Below are 17407 nucleotides of genomic sequence, written 5' to 3' on the forward strand. Positions count from 1 at the left end.
AGATCATTTATAATGTGTAATTGGTGAATTTCCTGTGTTAAACACTTTGTCTTACAAACATGTAGTCAAAGAAGGGTGAGAGATGCTTGTATAAAACACAGGTTTGTTCATAGTCTTAATTTTATCAATAAGGAAAAAATCCCCTGAAAACTGAACAGGTCTCAGAATACTCTTCTCTAGATTCTGGTTTTGCACTGTGTTCTGAATTTAACACAGCAGAAAAATGTTCAGCTAAAGATAGAACGGATTTTATACAGACAGACTTGCTCTTTCTGTCCTGTGTGTGCCTACATATATATTTATATAGTTTAAGAAGAAAAAGATGAAGTATGCCCTCTTTAGCTTTGTAATAAACTCAAGCTTAAGTGAAGCCAGAGGAAGACTTTGGCTGCATACTCAGCCTCTGCAGGTAGAGTCTCATTTCCAGTTTGTTCTATAAACAGACTCTTTTCTTCCATTATTTAAAACTGCTCAGCTGCTTCTCTGCAAGAAAACAGCAAAGGCAATTGAATACAGCCTTGGTCACGTAAATGGCTCTTGTCTCAAAACCTACTTCATATTCAATGTTGTCCTAGTTTTTCTCAAGCCCATAAAGGTCCTTTTCAGAGTTGAAGAAATTCCAATTAGTGAGTGCTGGAATCACTGTGTGCGAGCAAAAACAGTACAGTATATAGCATACTACTATAAAATTACATATAAATATTTACATACCCTTTAATGTCACCTCACATTCAGTTAAGTTGCTGGGGTTTTTTTGCAGCTTTTCTCTAACCTTCATTTGGCCATTTCAAGCATGACTAACATATTTCAAATTATTTTTAAGCTTACAGCATCTTCTCTTTAAACCAGTGTGCATGAAAGTGCAGGTGGCTGAGCTGAGTTCAAAAGATTCATTTGCCAACGAGACCTAGGACTTTCCAAATGTATTTCAGTGCTTGTTTTGTAATAAAGCCACCGCGTTATCCTGAATTTAGACTAACTCCGTGGCTATGGTGGTGTCGATTAACCATAGTGTCAAAGAGAAGAATTTAGCCTGAAACAGGCAACACAGGGATTTTTATTTTCCTCTCATCTTCTCTTTACCAAGCACAGACAAAGAGGCAGGTTGCTACGTATTGTTGTTACACCTTATCTAAATATATTGATCAGTTCCTCCAGACTCTTATCTGTTTGCTCAGCAATGACTCTGGTTCATTCACACCAGGATTGCAGGGGAGCTGAATGGATACAGCCACGTGAAACGTACCAGTAGGATAATTCAAGCTGGGTGACACCGTACCTGGCTTCTCTTTTGTTTCTCCTTCCTGGTTGTTTGACATCCGCCAGCCTCTCTGTTCATTAAGTCCACGTGACGTGATGAATAGAAGGCAGAAAGTGTAATTTGGGCAGTAAAGGCCACCTGGTCAATAAATATAATAAAGATCCACTAGTGCATCTCTTTCAGCACTGAGTGCGTCAGTGAAGTGCAAACTGGAAAATCTATGATAGTGAATGGAAATCTTAAATCGATGTGGAGATTCTAGTAGTTTCCAGTGTCACACTGGCATCTCTTGCTCCCAGCCTTTTTAAGCCCAATAAAAGAACATTTTCAAAGGTGAGGTTCCCCCAGTAACAGAGGGATTACATTCATGTCGTATTGTTTTTTGAGCAGCAGGCATCTGGTTCTGCTAGTTTTCACACTGGGATAACTTTATTGGAGTGGATCCTGCACTACCCCAAGGAAAGGTGTACCCAGCAGTGCGGGATCAGGCTGGTGCATAGAGTCAGCACAGTGGTTTCCATGCTATCCATGCGCTGCCTGTGTGACACAGGCAGTGTGCTGGGGAAGGCAGGAGAAGAGCTGTCTTGCAGCACCAGTAGTCCTTATGCAGCCATAGGAGGAAGCTCAGTCCACAAGAGCCCCAACACCAGCTGATTTTAAACACCAGCTTTGCACTTAACACTCCCAGCCTGTGCCTTTTCCTGAGCTGATCTCTGTTAATACTGACTTCATCAGCAGTACTGTAAGAATGTGGCGTGGGCTCAAGTCAGAACCAGGGACTCAACATTTGTGCACGTGACTTGGTAACATTGACATGTAGATGTGATCTTGGACTTGATGCCGATCAGTGAAGGCAACACTACAGCATATGGGAGCAGCCTCACGCTGGCCAGTGAGTGTAATGTCTTTAGCAGACTTTACATCATGAAGCAGTTAATGAATTCTTTTGTACTGAAGGGCTGGATTCAATAAAACGTTTCTGGGGCAAGTTACCATAGCCTGCCATACTGCAGTGCATCAGGCAGACCTTTATTTTTTTTCTTTTCATTTATTTTTTCTTACCCTTTTAATTTTAAATTGAGTGCAGCTGACTGCCTCCAATGCTGTTGCTAACAATGGCTCTTCTTTCCCTGGGACAATGTAACATTTAAAACAGATAAAAGCCCATGTGGGGCTAATAAAAGTTTGTCCCCATCCTCATTCCTGTAGGGCAAGTTTCCCCATCGTTAACATTGTTAAGTAGCAGCCAGCTATGAATATGAATGTAATTGAGTTTTACATATTATTACTTATCAGCGGGTAACTCTGAACAGGCATCACTGGAGGGATGTGCTGAATCTCAGAGAAACTTCACAGCAGTGGGGGAGCCATGCAGAGCTGCATGAGCTGCAGCCTTAGTGGGGACTGGGAAATCAACAGGCAAACAACTAGGAGGCATGACAGCCCAGATGCCCCAGTCCAACAGGAGCAGGAAAACAGGAAGGATCCACAGATGACACTCAGCGTTTGCCCCAGCAAGACTGCTGTGCTTTCCTTCTGGTAGCTAATGGAGAGAGAGAGCAAGTCAGGAGGTTCCCATTCCAAATTTTCCATCTCGTTTGCTTGTGTAGATTGTGTTAGGGTTCTAAATGAAATCTTCTGAGCACTAGTCTTTCTGTCCATATCAAGGAGAAGGTGTAAGTGGCTGTCTACAGACATACATACCTTCTTGGATGGAGCGTGTTCATCGAACCCTTACAAAAATCTTTACAAACAACATTATGGTTCCAGGGCACTATAAAAGCATTAGGTTTTATAAATGCACTTTGAGGTGACTTCTGTCCTGGGCAGTTTCTGCATGGTATATATGCAGTCAGCAAACCAACTAGATTTAAAATAAAAGTGTGTGTGTGGCAGGGGCATGTGTTTGACTACCCTCCATGCAGAGCTCAATCCAGAGCATCCGTGACTGGAGTCTGCCTTTGGTGGTCTTTGGGCTGGGCTCCATGTTGCTTTGCATATCCATGAATGTCTGTGGGCTTTATTTTTCTAATTTTTAATTGTTATTTTCAGAAATGGTTTGAAAGCCTCTATCAGTGCTATGATGGGAAGGTGCCTCTTCCTTTCCTCCACCTCTTCCTGGTAGCTCTGTTGCTGGACAGCTCTTGGTTCCTACATCAGCTGCTGTAGTACCAGACCTGTCCAGCTGTGTGAGCTGAGCCCCTGCCCTGTCCTTCCCACCAAAAACTCAGATCAGTAACAGGACCCAAGAGCCGGTGCAGCATGGACTGTTTGGATTTACAAATCTAGAAATGCAATTGCTCCCTGCCAGTGTTTACTAACTATACATTCCGGCTGAAGCACGAATGAGTCATTCTTACATTGCTCATAGAAAATAAGAAAAGGTTTAAATACCCACAGAATTTGCTTACTCTTCAGATGTAGCCCCCGGAAGGGTGAGGACAGCTTCCGCCATACTCTGGTTGGATATGTCACTCACATGACTATTGGAAAGTCAAACAGTCCCTACTAGTGATAAGTGATGTGCAAAAAATAGGGAAAAGGCCATGAGGTCAAATCCCAAGGACAGTTTCAAAAAAGGCTGGAATGCAAAAGGTGTACTTAGCTTCAGTAAGGCCTTTTCATGACACGCAGCCCGGTGATGCTACATGGTGTTTGTAGAATTAAGCCGGTCTTTGTCCACACAAATATGAAGTTAAATCTTTATGCACTAGTGGCAGTCTGCAGACTGATACAGATGGTCATTTTGTTCAGAGCAACATGCATGAATGTATCCCAGAGGTGAAGCTCAAAATACCCACATTGCTCTAGTGTGCCGCTCCCTCTGTTTCCATTAACGTGAAATGACTCACAGGCTTGAAAGGACAAACACTGATCAAAAGACCAAAGAGTGATTTACTGCTGCAGGATGGGACAAGATGTTTTAGCCCAACAAACAGTAACTGCATTTAGAGGTGAGTATTGCCAAGGGAGCCCAAGGCGGTGCTTGCTTACTAAATTGAGTAAAATGCAGGGATTTCACCAAATGCAAATGACAATGAACAATATGTATGACTCAATATATCCACTATGCTTTCAATGTGGAGTCAGAGGGTGGTATAGCTGACCTTTTAAAGTGATGCTTTTCAAACCACATTGTTATGATTATCAAAGTGTTCATTTTAGAATGGACCCACTCCTGCTAATATTCTCATGTATCATTTGAAGGCTGTTTTCGCTGCTGTTCAAAGAAAGTACTTCCTGACAGCCCCTAGAGTGTCATACTTTTAGTTCTATGTCTAACCAGGGAACGAAATTTGCCATCAGTTCTCTGAGGCTTGATGCACACCTCTGGAATACTTCAAGTCGTGTATGGAATTGGCTAAAATAAGTTTGATGGTGATTTTGCGAGTCCTTCCTGTGTGCCAGAAATAGTCTCTGAGAACAATGTGGGGTGAGAAATATTCTCTGCTCTTTAGCCTCAGCTTCCTTCTATCTAAAAGCTGTCGGTGGTATCACTGGCAGTGCAGAGCAGATCCCAACACAGCTGTGGTGTGACTGCAGTTTTGCAGTACTGTAAGAGGAAGAAAAAAAATCTGGCATCAAATTTGTAAATTTAAGTGTAGGGAAACAAAAAAAGAAAAGTATTAAAATAATGCCAGTACAGTGTCTGTAACATGGTCAGCCCAAGGCCAGCACACAGACTGGAATGAGGCCCCCGCAAGTCCGATGAGAAGCAGTTTTGCTGGTATGAATTCCCTCCCTGTCCTCCATCAGCCAAGCCAAAAACTTAACAGGAAAAAAAATTAAAAGGAAGCTGTACACAGCAATTTGGCTGCACAACGGTACTCATTACAAATAAATAGCCCAGGCCTAGCTCCTCCATGGTTCGGGGACTCAGGGCAGTACTTGGGGCCAGGCGAGACGCTGCCGCTGTGACCAGCAATGGCCACCACACTGGTCTCCGTAGCCCTGCTCATCCCCAAGCAGTCACCCTGCTGGCCTTTGAGGGGTCTGGCACAGGCTGGACCAGCCATGGTTAAAGTGCAGTTTTCGTGAAGCAGGAGCTGTGATGGTCACAAACCCAATCGGTATCTGACTAAGTACTAAAAAATTAGCAGACTCTTTTATTGGGTTGAGGATGCCTTATTTTGATCATGGAAGTCAGACACAGACGTGGGAATTCCCCCAAGCTGATTTATTTGCAGATTTGTTCAGACAGTTTCTTTTCTTTTCTTTTCTTTTTTTTCTTTTTTTTTGACAAATCAGCCTTTTTTTATAATAATCTCATCTTGAAACTTGAGAGGAAGGGAATGTATGGGTGAGCAGCTAATATCAGTGAGTTCTGGAAACTCCCTTTTCATGATCTCCTTTAGCAGCTGTACTGTTTTGATGCTTTCATTGCGCTAAAAACATATTCGACAATAAAGTAACTTCATCTGTTCCAGTAAAATTAGCGTCAGCTCACAGTAAGTTTGGTAAAAGCACTACTAAATAATATGAATATACAGAGAACTTGATCTATTGTTTTGACCTAATATAGCATAAAGAAGAAAAACATCAGAGGTTTTAGGATCAGAGAAGGGGAGGCAATTTTTATTCACTGATTATATTCCTGAGTCAAATATTTAGAGTGTGTATGTAGCATCTAGTGACTGGCAGATGTAAACATTGGTTTAAAATTAATTTTAAAACATCTCTTTATACAAAGCAATATATTTACTTATTTAAATCATACCCATCTGGACATGTTATCAAAATCAGTCCTGGTCTACTATAAGCCGTTTGCTGCCATTGCCACCCACTGGCCAGGGACAAATAACTATCCTGTTACTGACCCAGATCAACAAATATCCTGATTAAACAGACACATCTTGATGCATATCCAGTTGCTTCATATACAGTGTCTTGCCGTTAATACAAAACCTGGCCAGCTTTGTACAAAATTTATTTACTGATTTTATCTTCAAAACATAAGTCATAGTCTGTGAGAAGGGCAGGGGGAAGGAGCATGTTTTGCAGACCGTGAACTCTGATCTGGTAGTTTCATCCTTCTGTCGTCTCTTTAAATGTACTATTTAAAAACCAAAGGATCTCGTCCTTCTATGTTTCTGTAATACAAGACACAGGTTTGGCAATGTGTAGTAAAATAATGAAACTGAATTACAAATGGTAGGGAGCCGTTGTTCTCACATGGGGTCAGCATACATGGTAATACTTTGGATTAAGGATGAAATTACTATAGGACCATAATAACTAACCTTATTAATCTGTTCCCATTTTCTTAAGAGTATCACAGAAAGAAATGTTACAGCAATTGCAGCTGAACACAGGAATCCTTCTCTACTTTAAGTACAGTCCTTTATGTACTGTGATTTTGTGTGTTATTTTGTTCTAATCATGCTAACAAGTAATCTTATTAATCATATCTCTTGATGCTGGTTTACCACTTTAATTCACAAATGATTTTAGGGCCAATATTTGGGCCTTTGTAACAAATCTGAAAAACTGATATAAAAATGATTCTTCTTAGGGAAGCTCTTCTTCACTTAAATACCCCTTAAAAAAAGGTAAACCAGGCCCTTACATTTCTCTTTCCTGTGTCCTTCAGTACCATACCAGGTGCATAGGAGCAGTGTTGGGATAGCCTTCTCTACAAATGGTTAATCAGAGGCAAAGAAAGGCAATAATGTTTTGTTCTCTGCATCATTAGTAAGGGGGAAGGAGAAGGACGTAGCAGAACAACCACATCTTTTGTTTTTAAGTTCTTTGGAACAATTCTGCCAGGCAGCGCGTTTTCCCTCTGTTTCATTTGTCTTTGTTATTTTTCTGTCTAATTAAAATTCTGCAATTCTGTCATGAATTTGTTGTCCGGTTAAGGTCACAAACAGCTTCTGTCCTAATGAAATATGAATTGCATTAGTTAATTGAATTGCACACTTACTGTGTGTTGTGAATGGACTGAGCACACTTATATTCTCAATATATACTGAGCATTTTATCAGTGTAGGGACTATGTGGACACAGAAAATGCTGTTATCCTTATTTGCTTCACAATAAGGAGATTTAATTGTCAATGGACACGGCTACAAAGTACTTGTGAAGGACAAAACTGTAAGATCCCACACAGGCACTTGCTAGCTGGGATAAGATCTTCAGTGATCTGGGGTCAGGTCACAGTTCCCAGCAGAAAGCTTGAATAAACCCATATTATGCACGGTGTGTCTGTGATGTCTGTAAAGATAGGAAGAAGTAAGGAAGAGTAACAAAACATCTGTGGCCTTCTGCAGCAGCAGGCTTTCTGCATTAAGTGAACCTTGTAATTGAAACCCTAAGTGCATGGTCCAGGCCGTTCTCTTCCAGGATTTGCCCAGTCTCTGTGCAGGCACTACCCTCATACCTCTGGTAACACAACCAGCTTTGCTCTGGGATCATTTCTGTAGATGAGAGATTTGTCTCTGAACTGTGGGAAAGTTCAGTTTAGCACGCCAAGTACCTGCCCAAAGTCAAGGCTGTGGATGAAGCAGGTGCTCAAGGGAAGTAAGTGCAGGCTCTAGTGCTCAGCCTTTACAATGTCTAAGATGGATCTTTTGCATCTGTAACCACTCAATGGTGGACTCTGCTAATGAATCAAACTATTTCAGAGGACAGGCATTAGCTGGGAAAACGGCAATGGAATGCGGCATTTAATTTCTTTACATGGATCTCAATTTTTCACATAGTTGTTTAAACCATTCAGTATTATACATACGTACACATGTACTGATGTATATATATGCATATATATAACATACATATGTATGTGGTATGTATATATATATATCACCAATATTTACCTTTTAGATATATTTATAGAGAAAAGTATGTTTAGATTCTGCATAATACTTATGTAAGATAATAGATCTGTATATAGTATCTTCTAATAGCTCTTTAACTTGACAAGTGTGGAGAGATATCTATTGTTCTGTCAAATAGTGCCTCCCTTAGCTTGAAATGACATTTCATTCAACAGTAGGCTGAAAGAAAAGATAAGCTATGTTCAGGTTGAAGAGTCGTTGAGAAATTTCTTCTTGTAATCATTTTCCACTCAAAAACTGAGGACATATGCAAATGCTAATGGCAGCCTTTCTTTTACTACAGCAAGCTCATGCAGGAATATAAAACCACTTCAGATAAACACATCTAAAACTGACTTGCTGTGTTACACAATCCCCAAAGGGAAATACCATGGCCCTTTCTACAAGAGTAGCAGAGAGAAGAGAATCTGTTCTTGATCTCAGCCACCATGGGCAACTGCTTTGTGGGGGACTCACAGCTCTGTGCACATGCAGAGCCACTCATAATTTCCCACTGCGGGCAATTCTCCACAGCTGCTGTTGTGCTCACCTTCCAGGAACACTCCTCCACATGCTCCAGTCAAGCACTTCATTACCACCATCCACAGATGATGCACCAAGATAGAGAGATTAAATGAGGTATTCTTGCTCGCGTGTGTAGGCAAGGACTTTCCCTCTATGTTCAACAGAGGGGAGGAGAGGTTTCTCCGGAGGGCAACATGGGAATACCCACATTAGGCTGCTTCTTCTCTGAGTCACCTTCTGGAAGAGTTTCTCTCTCTTGAGATCATTGTACTTACTGAACCTAAGGGGACCTGCCTCTGCGTGTAGTTGTTTCATAGCAGAAGTGCTTCAAGCATGCCAGTGTCCTGCACTCCCCAGTCCCACCAAGACAGTCATACCTGCTAAATATTCTGTCTAAGGAACTTCCCACCTAGTGCCTGTATCACTCACTTGCCTCCTCTCTCTCTCGCTTTGAATTTTCTGCATTTACCGCAGTACTAACAGCTATAGCTGAGCTACTGTTGAATATCCCTGCCCGCATGAAAGGGTTCAGGAGGTGAGTAAGAAAGGGTGGGCGTTTGCAATGGTTTGGTGAGGTGCTTCCTGACAGAGTCATGGCAGTGGGCAAATGACTGAGAGCGAAAGTGGTGGGATGGGGCGTGAAGGGTGATTGACAGTGGTTGCTTAGTGGTCTGAAAAGAGATGAGTGAAAGTACTTGGGGGTGGAGAAGTGACTTTGGGAAGCACAACTGACCGTGAGGAAGGCACCACTACGTTACCCGTGGCACACTGCAGGTGTATATGTCGTACTCTCTTCCGTGAATGCAGCTCTAAAAGGCTTGATATAATTAAAAATATTCACGTACTTCTGCCCAAAAATACATGATATAATGATGTATAATTATGGAGGGGAGGAAATGAAAGAGATTCAAGGAAGGCTGAAAAATAAAAATAAACTGAGGAGTCCTCTAGGGAGAGTAGAGAAGAAGTGAAGACCGATACAGCCTTGCAGACTGTAATGTGGCTTTGTTGTCTTCTGCAGCGCCATCGTCTGGGGCCCTGCTCCTGTGGGTGACCCTCCATGGGGACACCTGCGCTACAGCTGCCCTTGTGCTGCTGGCCACAGCAGCAGGACAAGTTGCCCATTTGATGGTTGATGCAGCCTTACCGGCCCCATTGCCATCAGCCCTATGTACCTCTGTGGCCTCTGCCAGCATCCACCTCAGCCCCACACTGTGCAAGGATGTCTCTCTAGGTGGCAAGGGATGAACCTCAGAGCACCTTGGGAGAGCCTGCTCCCCTGCTGTAATTAATTCAGTCAAAAAACCAAAACTAACTGCCCAGTTTTCTATACCTGAACAAAGAAGTGAAGGCAGCTGTACATGAACAGTAGCATTCTGTACCCTGGCACAGCTTAAAATTCAGCATCATTGGCAGGTTATTTAGCTTTATTATCAGTTAAATAGGAAACAGTTACCTTTTTTTTTATTTCTATTACAAATCTTACTTTAGGAATCCATGGGGTTTTTTCAATCAATTTTTTTTTTTTTTCAGTTAGATGAACACTAGAAACTTTAGGAAAAAAAATCTTTGTGAAACACTGAAGGGCAATGAAAAAAACTCCCCTGTTCAGCTAATACACATGTATTAAAAATTTGCCTGTCTTCACCAAAATCACGATCCACCCAGTACAGGCTGTGCCTGTGCTCAGCACTGCCTGCTTCAGATGAAGGCAAAGAAATGCCACAAATGCCGGATATAAGATAATGTCTTCTCTCTCCCATCCTTGACCCTGTCCTGCATAGTCCCCTTCAAGACCTCACACTAATCCCATGAATTCAGAGACTGATTTAATCCTTCAAGCATAAAGCTTCCATTGTTATTATTATTATTACTGTTGTTGTTGTTACCACCATTACCCCTATTCCTACTCCTACTCTTATTACTATTACTATTAGTTTGGAATAACTGTTAACAACTTTTGTTTACTCTAGAAACATTTAATTATTCTTTGAAGCTTGGTGAACTGCCTTCTCAGCATCCTGTAGCAATCTAATTTAAATTCTTTATATAATAAAATGGTCTAATTGTGGATCCCAGGCAAAAGTATGTCCTCTTACCAGTTTTAAATTTCCTGTCTTTCCTTATGCAATTGAAATCCTATTTCTTTTGTGTTGAGGACTGGGAGTGCTGAATTTCCATCCCTGCATTCTCTCTCCCTGTCACTGATTCACTCCTTGTTCAGTTAGTTGCTTACTTACTAATATGGCTAGTTCCGTTGCCCTCCCTGTTGAAAAGTTTTTTTCTATTCTTATAGTCTTGTTGCTCCACTCTGATCCCTGTCAAATAGTGCAGAAAATTCAAATGCAACTTTCTGGAAAGATTTCTTAATTCTCATCAATTTTAATTAAATTACTACCAATGCAATAATGATTAATGAATAATATTAAAATTTTAGAAAAGAGATCAGGAATTTAACTTCCTCTGTCTCCATTCAGATTTTAGCTTTGTAATGTATTACTTGGCCCAAGGCTTTCAATGCTTGGTACCTACTTAAGACTACAGGAGGTTCCCCCTGTGAAACTCAGTCTATTTATTTAGGTGTCTACTCGTGTGTTTAGGAATCTAACTTGAAAGTGTATTTTTTGAAGATTCAGGGAAATGTGATACATTACAGTGAGAATGAGAAAGAACTTTCTTGGGCAATACAGTTCTGACAGTTATTTGCCCACCATTTTTATTAAAACTTAAGCAAGTAGATACAAAGATAGTAACTCTTATTCTGACTGTTGAAAATATCTTACCTTCTGTTAAGGAGCCTTGATCTTACAGAGTTTCTGCTTCTTTACTTTCAAATGTTCTGAAATTCTGCAGATGTCTGTAAGAAATTGAGGAAGCTCAGAAGCTGAAAGGTCAGATGGGAGGGGAATGGTGGCTTTTAGGCACCCACTGGCCAATGCTTAGTTTTAAGAAGCCAGCCTCCTGGTGAAAGAGAAGCTTGGTTACAGAATGGAGGGTCAGATCACACTTCTCTGGCAGAAAATGCGATTCTTTGCAACTGAAGATGGCTTTTGCTACCAGTCAGAATGAGACTGGAGAGATAAATAACCCCAGTTATCTCCAGGAATGCAGTTGTGAAGAACATGAACTCAGCAAACTTCTTAGTTGCAGCCAAAACAATGGATGTCATGAGACACGGGATGAGCTTTTCTTACCAGTAAGTAAGAGAGACTGTCTGGGAACTAACATCATTTGGCTTGATAGAAAACTCTGGGTCTGAGACAAGGCTAATGGTTTTGACTCAGTTATTCCCTGCTTCATATGCAAGCCTGATGAGGCAGTGAGATCTATTCCAGTTCTGAGTGTCGCCAGTAAAGACTGTTCAAGAAGGCGTTTTAGTTTGTCAGATAGAGAGTGAGGAAACCTTCAGGGGAAATGAGAGGCTAGAAAATGGAGAGGACCAGAACAGAAGTAGATCCTGCAAATAAGCCAGAAGTTATGAGGATCTGGGGAACATATTAGTCAGATATGTCTATTAAAGACATCTGTATATATGGCAGCATCTTGTGAATTCAGAGAACATCATGCCAATTACGACCATCAGAGAGTCGTAATTTTGGTAAATGCATAACAGGGAATTCAATAAACTGGGAAGGTATCAGAAAAAGGAGTTGAATAAGTGTAAGTATTTAGACAAATGTAACAAGCTTAAAAGCAAAAGAAAAACAGAGTATTTTGCTGTGCAGGATGATTTCAATAATAATGGGTGGTAGGGAAATGTAATGAGACAATAGAAACTATTCAACAAAGAAAGACTGGCTACAGAGGCAGGGGAGATACCACTATATAGAAGAAAAACATGAACATTATTTAGCTGAGCTTTAAGTGGGAAGGACTATGAAACTGAATCTCTGAAGACAAATAAATAAATGCTAAAGTAGAAATTCCAAAGCATTTTAACAACTTTTGGAAAATAAAGACATTAGCAGATCTTTGGTGCTAATATCCAGGTTAAGAAACGGAAATGGAGTGAGCAGTGGCGAACTCAAAAAAACTATTAACAAAATAGTCACAATAGGGACTTCGGATGCTCCCCTGTGCTTGGGCAAATAGATCGGGAGGCACACAGATTAGAGGAGAGATTTCTTGACACTTGATGTGAAAGTATCTTGGAAAAGTGACACACAAAAGGAAGAAACTAGTCTTAACTCAGGTATTAATCATAAACTGATTGTAGCTGATTCACTAACTCTTAATGTCTAGATGGGTAGGCCACAAGGCTAATTCAATACAGCAGCTCCTGTGTTCACAGGTCATACCTTTTATCTTTTCAAGGGGATGCTGTTTCATTTTCTTTAAAAACTGTAATGTAAGTGCATATTTTAATATCTAAGAAATTCAACAAAGAGCAACTTCATGTTTCTCCTCCTAAATCTACCCTTAAAATTTGGCCAGAGGTGAAGTACTAAACACAACTTTATGAGCTGCTTTTCCTCCTGGGAGTGTGAAAGCTTTCAGAGAGCTTCTCATGTGGCTCACCAGCTACCAGCTTCTTGATAAAGCACATAGACACCATGCACTTTCCACATATTAGGATTCATTGAACAGGATTCATTGAACTATAGCTATACATTGCTCAGGTATCTCCACTTTCCAAGCACGATTTTGTGTTGGCTCCACAGCAAAACGGACACAACTGGTGTTTGTACTAAGTCTTGTTTCAAATGCTCCTACCTGACCCTGCTTGCTTCTAGAGGAACACCACCTCATTTTAGGTTTATTTGAGACACAAACTGGGTATTATAGCCTCATCAAATGCTAGGCAGGGCTGATCTTCACTGCAAGTTACCACTGTGTCACAACACAACCTTGAAGAGTCCCCTTGGCACAATGCCCACAGTGACTTGGCAATTACATCCACCTAGGCTGCACTCAGCATTGTGGCAGCCAGCTGCAGTTAAAACCTGCTGGGACCACAGCTCAAGAATGATTAGCTGGCACGATGACAATCACGTATTTGTCTCCACTAACTTCAATTTAACAGACAGGAATAAGCAATATGCTGGCAAGGAAAGGCATAACTTGTGTACACACTGCGCAAGGTAGTACTGAATGTGTGAATAGTGATAACAAAAGTAATGAATGAGGGAAGGTTGCACACCCATAGAGAGAAGGAATCACAACAAGGAATAGCTGAAGAGCAGGGTCAGGCAGGCATGAGAGTGAGACTCATTAACCCTCCCATGGTTGTTACCTACATAGGAAGGCCATTTGGATGGGACAGAAAAAGGATGCAAAGGAGCAGTGCATTTTTTCCAATCAAAAGCCATCTGTCACCTATGCTGAAAATTACTTCTTTCTTCACTTCAAGCATATTAACAGTTGAATATATGATGGTATTACTGTTGACACTGAGGACATCGGGCTTTAATGAATCAATAGATTCATCTTATCTTTAACTAATTTGAACCTTTAATCCTCTTGCTTGTACAAATTCTTCCTTCAGGTCAAAGCATTAAATAAGCTCAAGAAATAAATAAGGAAATAAATACCAGTATCCCCTTGGGGAACATTTAAATTAAAGTTTTCTAATAGTCAAATCAACTTAATGCTGTGATCACAGACTTCGGCTTCTTCCTCTTCCTTCCAGCTCTATGGTTGAAGCTGTGAGAATAAATAGCCAAAAAAAAGGATGGCCTTTAGTTTTCTTTTAGTGTCTTAATGCTTGTGTTGCTCTAAATTGTTTCTTAGTTTTGTTTTTTGTTTGTTTTGTTTTGTTTTTAACTGCTGACTATATAGACTTGCAGGAACTTTTAAAACACAAATTTGTAAAAATCAAACACATTTTAGCCCAAAATATCAGACTGAGGATTTCCCTCCATGTTTTATCTCGCTGTACACCCATTTTGGCTATGCATTTGACTTTTTCAATGGATATAAATTATACTGCAGCAAACCCTTCTGTAGACAAAATCTTGCTGATATAACTGTTTTCCACCAGCACAAAATATTTCAGTTAATGAGTCAGAATACGCTTTGATATGATACCAAAATATGGTATAAATGGTTCCTCCTGGGGGGAGGATTGCCACTTTACTGTTAAAGTGTAGATAAGTTGTGATCTGTTTCTTTTCTCTTTCTTGGGCTTTAATCAGTCAAGCCCATATCTAGCATTTCTCATTCAGAAATAATACAGCTTCTTTTCAACACCTTTTTGACTTCTGTTCCCTGTCTGTGGCCTTGCTTTGATTGTATGGTCATCAGAAAAGAGTATATCTAAAATCTTGAAAGCAGAAGTTCTGTTTCAAGCAACAGGAACTGCAAGATCAAATGCTTCAAATCTTAAAGAAAACTGACTTGAAAGTTTGAAACTAACAAATGGTTTGCAGTTGGCTAAGACACTTGTATTTAATATTGAGGAAGCAATGACTTTCTGGCCTCCAGTGGAGCATCTTCTAGACAGACAGGCACACAACAAAATGAAGTCTTAATGCCGTGAGCTTCTTGAGAATGCTACAATAACATTCTGGCAGGCTGGGCTTCTTTGGCTCTTGTACTCACTGCAATTTGAATGTCTCTTTCGGTTTAGTGTGATGCTTGGCAGGTTTCCCAACTTTACATTATCTGGGAAAAGAAAACAAGTGGAGCTGGTACATTCAGGGAGCCTTTGAAGAAGCTTCTTCACAGTTTGCTCATAGCAAAACAGTTGGCTGCATGTAGGAGAAGTGTTAGGGGTGCAGCTTAGACTGCTAGCTTGAAAAGGGTTTAACTGAATTGCATCCAGGCACCAAGATGCTCAGATACCACAGCAATGTGTGTGGTATAAGAACCTAGATAGAAGAAGATTAGATACCAAAACAGACAGAATTTTGCATGTGATTTCCTGGGTTTGTTTAAACTTATAGCAGCAACAGTTGATTATAGGAGATTCTGAAGGCTGCTTTCATGGGTGGGTTATGTCACTTATGCATTAGGATCCAGCCATAAACTGCTGGAAGAGAGAATTGCTGGAAAGAATTCCCTGTGGCAGGAAGCCCCTATTCATAAAAAGCTGATGGAAACCATCCCTGTGCCTTCCCACTCAGGGGAAGAAGCAGCAGATATCAGTGAAGAAAGACCTGGGGGTGAATGCTTGTAGCACAATGACAGCAATGGCAAAATTCCCATGAAAAGAGCATCAAAATGGGCAGGGGTCATCACCCAGAGAGACCCAGGAAGTCATTGCAGACAGGAGTTATTTGTGGTCATTCTCTAGATGATAGCTGTACTTACTTCCAGATTTAGTCATTCTCCTTCTACAACACGTGAATCCCTTAGCTCTTGTAATCATGTCCTCTGGCTTTTAAGCAAGGGTAGGTCTTTAATTGCAGATTAATGCTTTAATGAAATTCTTGAGACTACTTTGAAGTGACTGGGCAAGAGAGACTGGCCTTTCAGCAGCAGCTGCTGGCACAAGAGTCACAGCACACATAGCTGTACAGGGAAGGCAGTGCTGTAAGGCTCTGTGCACAGCCAGATCCATAATTTTTTCTCCAGTAATGCCGCAGGGCACATTTGCACAGCACAGCACAGCACTGCACAGGGATACTTGAAATGTCCCTAAACAGTTGTTGCACTGATTTCACAGCAGGAATAATTAGCCCACCTGGAGTAGGATTCTAATATACCTATAAGTGGTTGCAGCCCTATACCTGGCTGTTCAGTGCGAGGCCAACTTTCTCTTCCTCTCTGTAAAACTGCATTCTGCTGTGTGGACCCACCTGCACTGAGAAGTATTGAAAATAGTAAATCATGAAGTCTAGGAGCTTATATAAATTTTGATCTGCAGTTTTCAACCTGCAGGGTCTTATTTATGTTAGAAAGTGGGAAAGCTTTCAAAACTGATTTCATAGGTAATGCATGTATTTTTTTTCTTGGCTGATATTCCAAATTTTGTTTTTATTATTTCCTTTGAATATCTGAAATTTTGCATGAATTTCTACTTCCTTGGAAACACCAACACATGAAGTAATTACTAATCTCTCCTGCCTAAGTTAACAGCCTTATCCTTCCTCATGCTGTTAGTTCAAGGTCACAATGATAGATTTAAATCCTTAGTGAATTTTCATCTGACTTGCTGCCCACAAAAAGTGTTCATTAAAAGATCCAATTTCCATCGGCATTCTCCCTTTCAAAGGATGTCAACAGGAAACAGAAATGCTCAGGCCTTTGTGAATGATCTGCAAGGACATGCAGGCTTATAAAAAATAATAAAAAAAATAAAAAGAAGCAGCAGTTACCCAAATCCTTTAGTTTCTGCTTTGAATGACTGGCCATAGGAATGCAGGCTGAGCTGTATTTCAGCTGTTCCCAAAACTGTGTACGTGTAACTTGTTGACAGTGATAGGTACATCAGGCTCCAGTGACAGCTATGTGACCACTCTGCTGATCATTCTCCTGTAGCAGAATGAGCCTCTGCCTCATCTCAAGAGCACCAGGCACAAAAGAAAACAGACATCTGTTTTTTTCAGAGGACTTGCACTGATAGATCCTGCTCTTCACTGAAAAAATAAAGAGAGATCCTGGTCACCTCAGCTCTCACCCTGCGCTCCCAGCAGCCAATAGGTTGTAAGGAACTGCACGGCTTGCTCCAGCACCTGATGTGAACATCTGATAGCTGGGAGAGCTGAGACAGGACACGTAGGAAATTCGATTGATGGGAGCAAAACTCAATACCCAGAACACCAGCTTACTTCATTGGGAACTACCTATCACCACCAAAAGGAAAGAAAAGCCCATCACAGCCTTTAAGTCTCAGTGCTATATTTTTAACATCTTACCGGTGTCC

The 17407-nt window shown here is 40.9% G+C and overlaps 1 protein-coding gene and 1 long non-coding RNA gene across 2 annotated transcripts in view; one reads left to right on the forward strand and one right to left on the reverse strand.

Annotated features, from left to right (window-relative positions):
* BCL2 (BCL2 apoptosis regulator) overlaps window positions 1-17407 on the forward strand; it is a 98410-nt gene that overhangs the window by 67595 nt on the left and 13408 nt on the right. The gene's annotated exons all lie outside the window — the stretch shown is intronic.
* On the reverse strand, window positions 3952-7829 carry LOC133208638 (uncharacterized). The gene is made up of 2 exons (XR_009724461.1): window positions 7367-7829; window positions 3952-4814 (listed from the first exon to the last, which is right to left on the reverse strand). It is a non-coding gene; the product is annotated as an uncharacterized LOC133208638 (long non-coding RNA).

Source organism: Neopsephotus bourkii, unplaced genomic scaffold, assembly GCF_033783945.1.
Source record: "Neopsephotus bourkii isolate Nb327-2 ecotype Australia unplaced genomic scaffold, CSIRO-AGI_Nbou_v1 NB_272, whole genome shotgun sequence".
Classification (NCBI taxonomy): Eukaryota; Metazoa; Chordata; class Aves; order Psittaciformes; family Psittacidae; genus Neopsephotus; species Neopsephotus bourkii.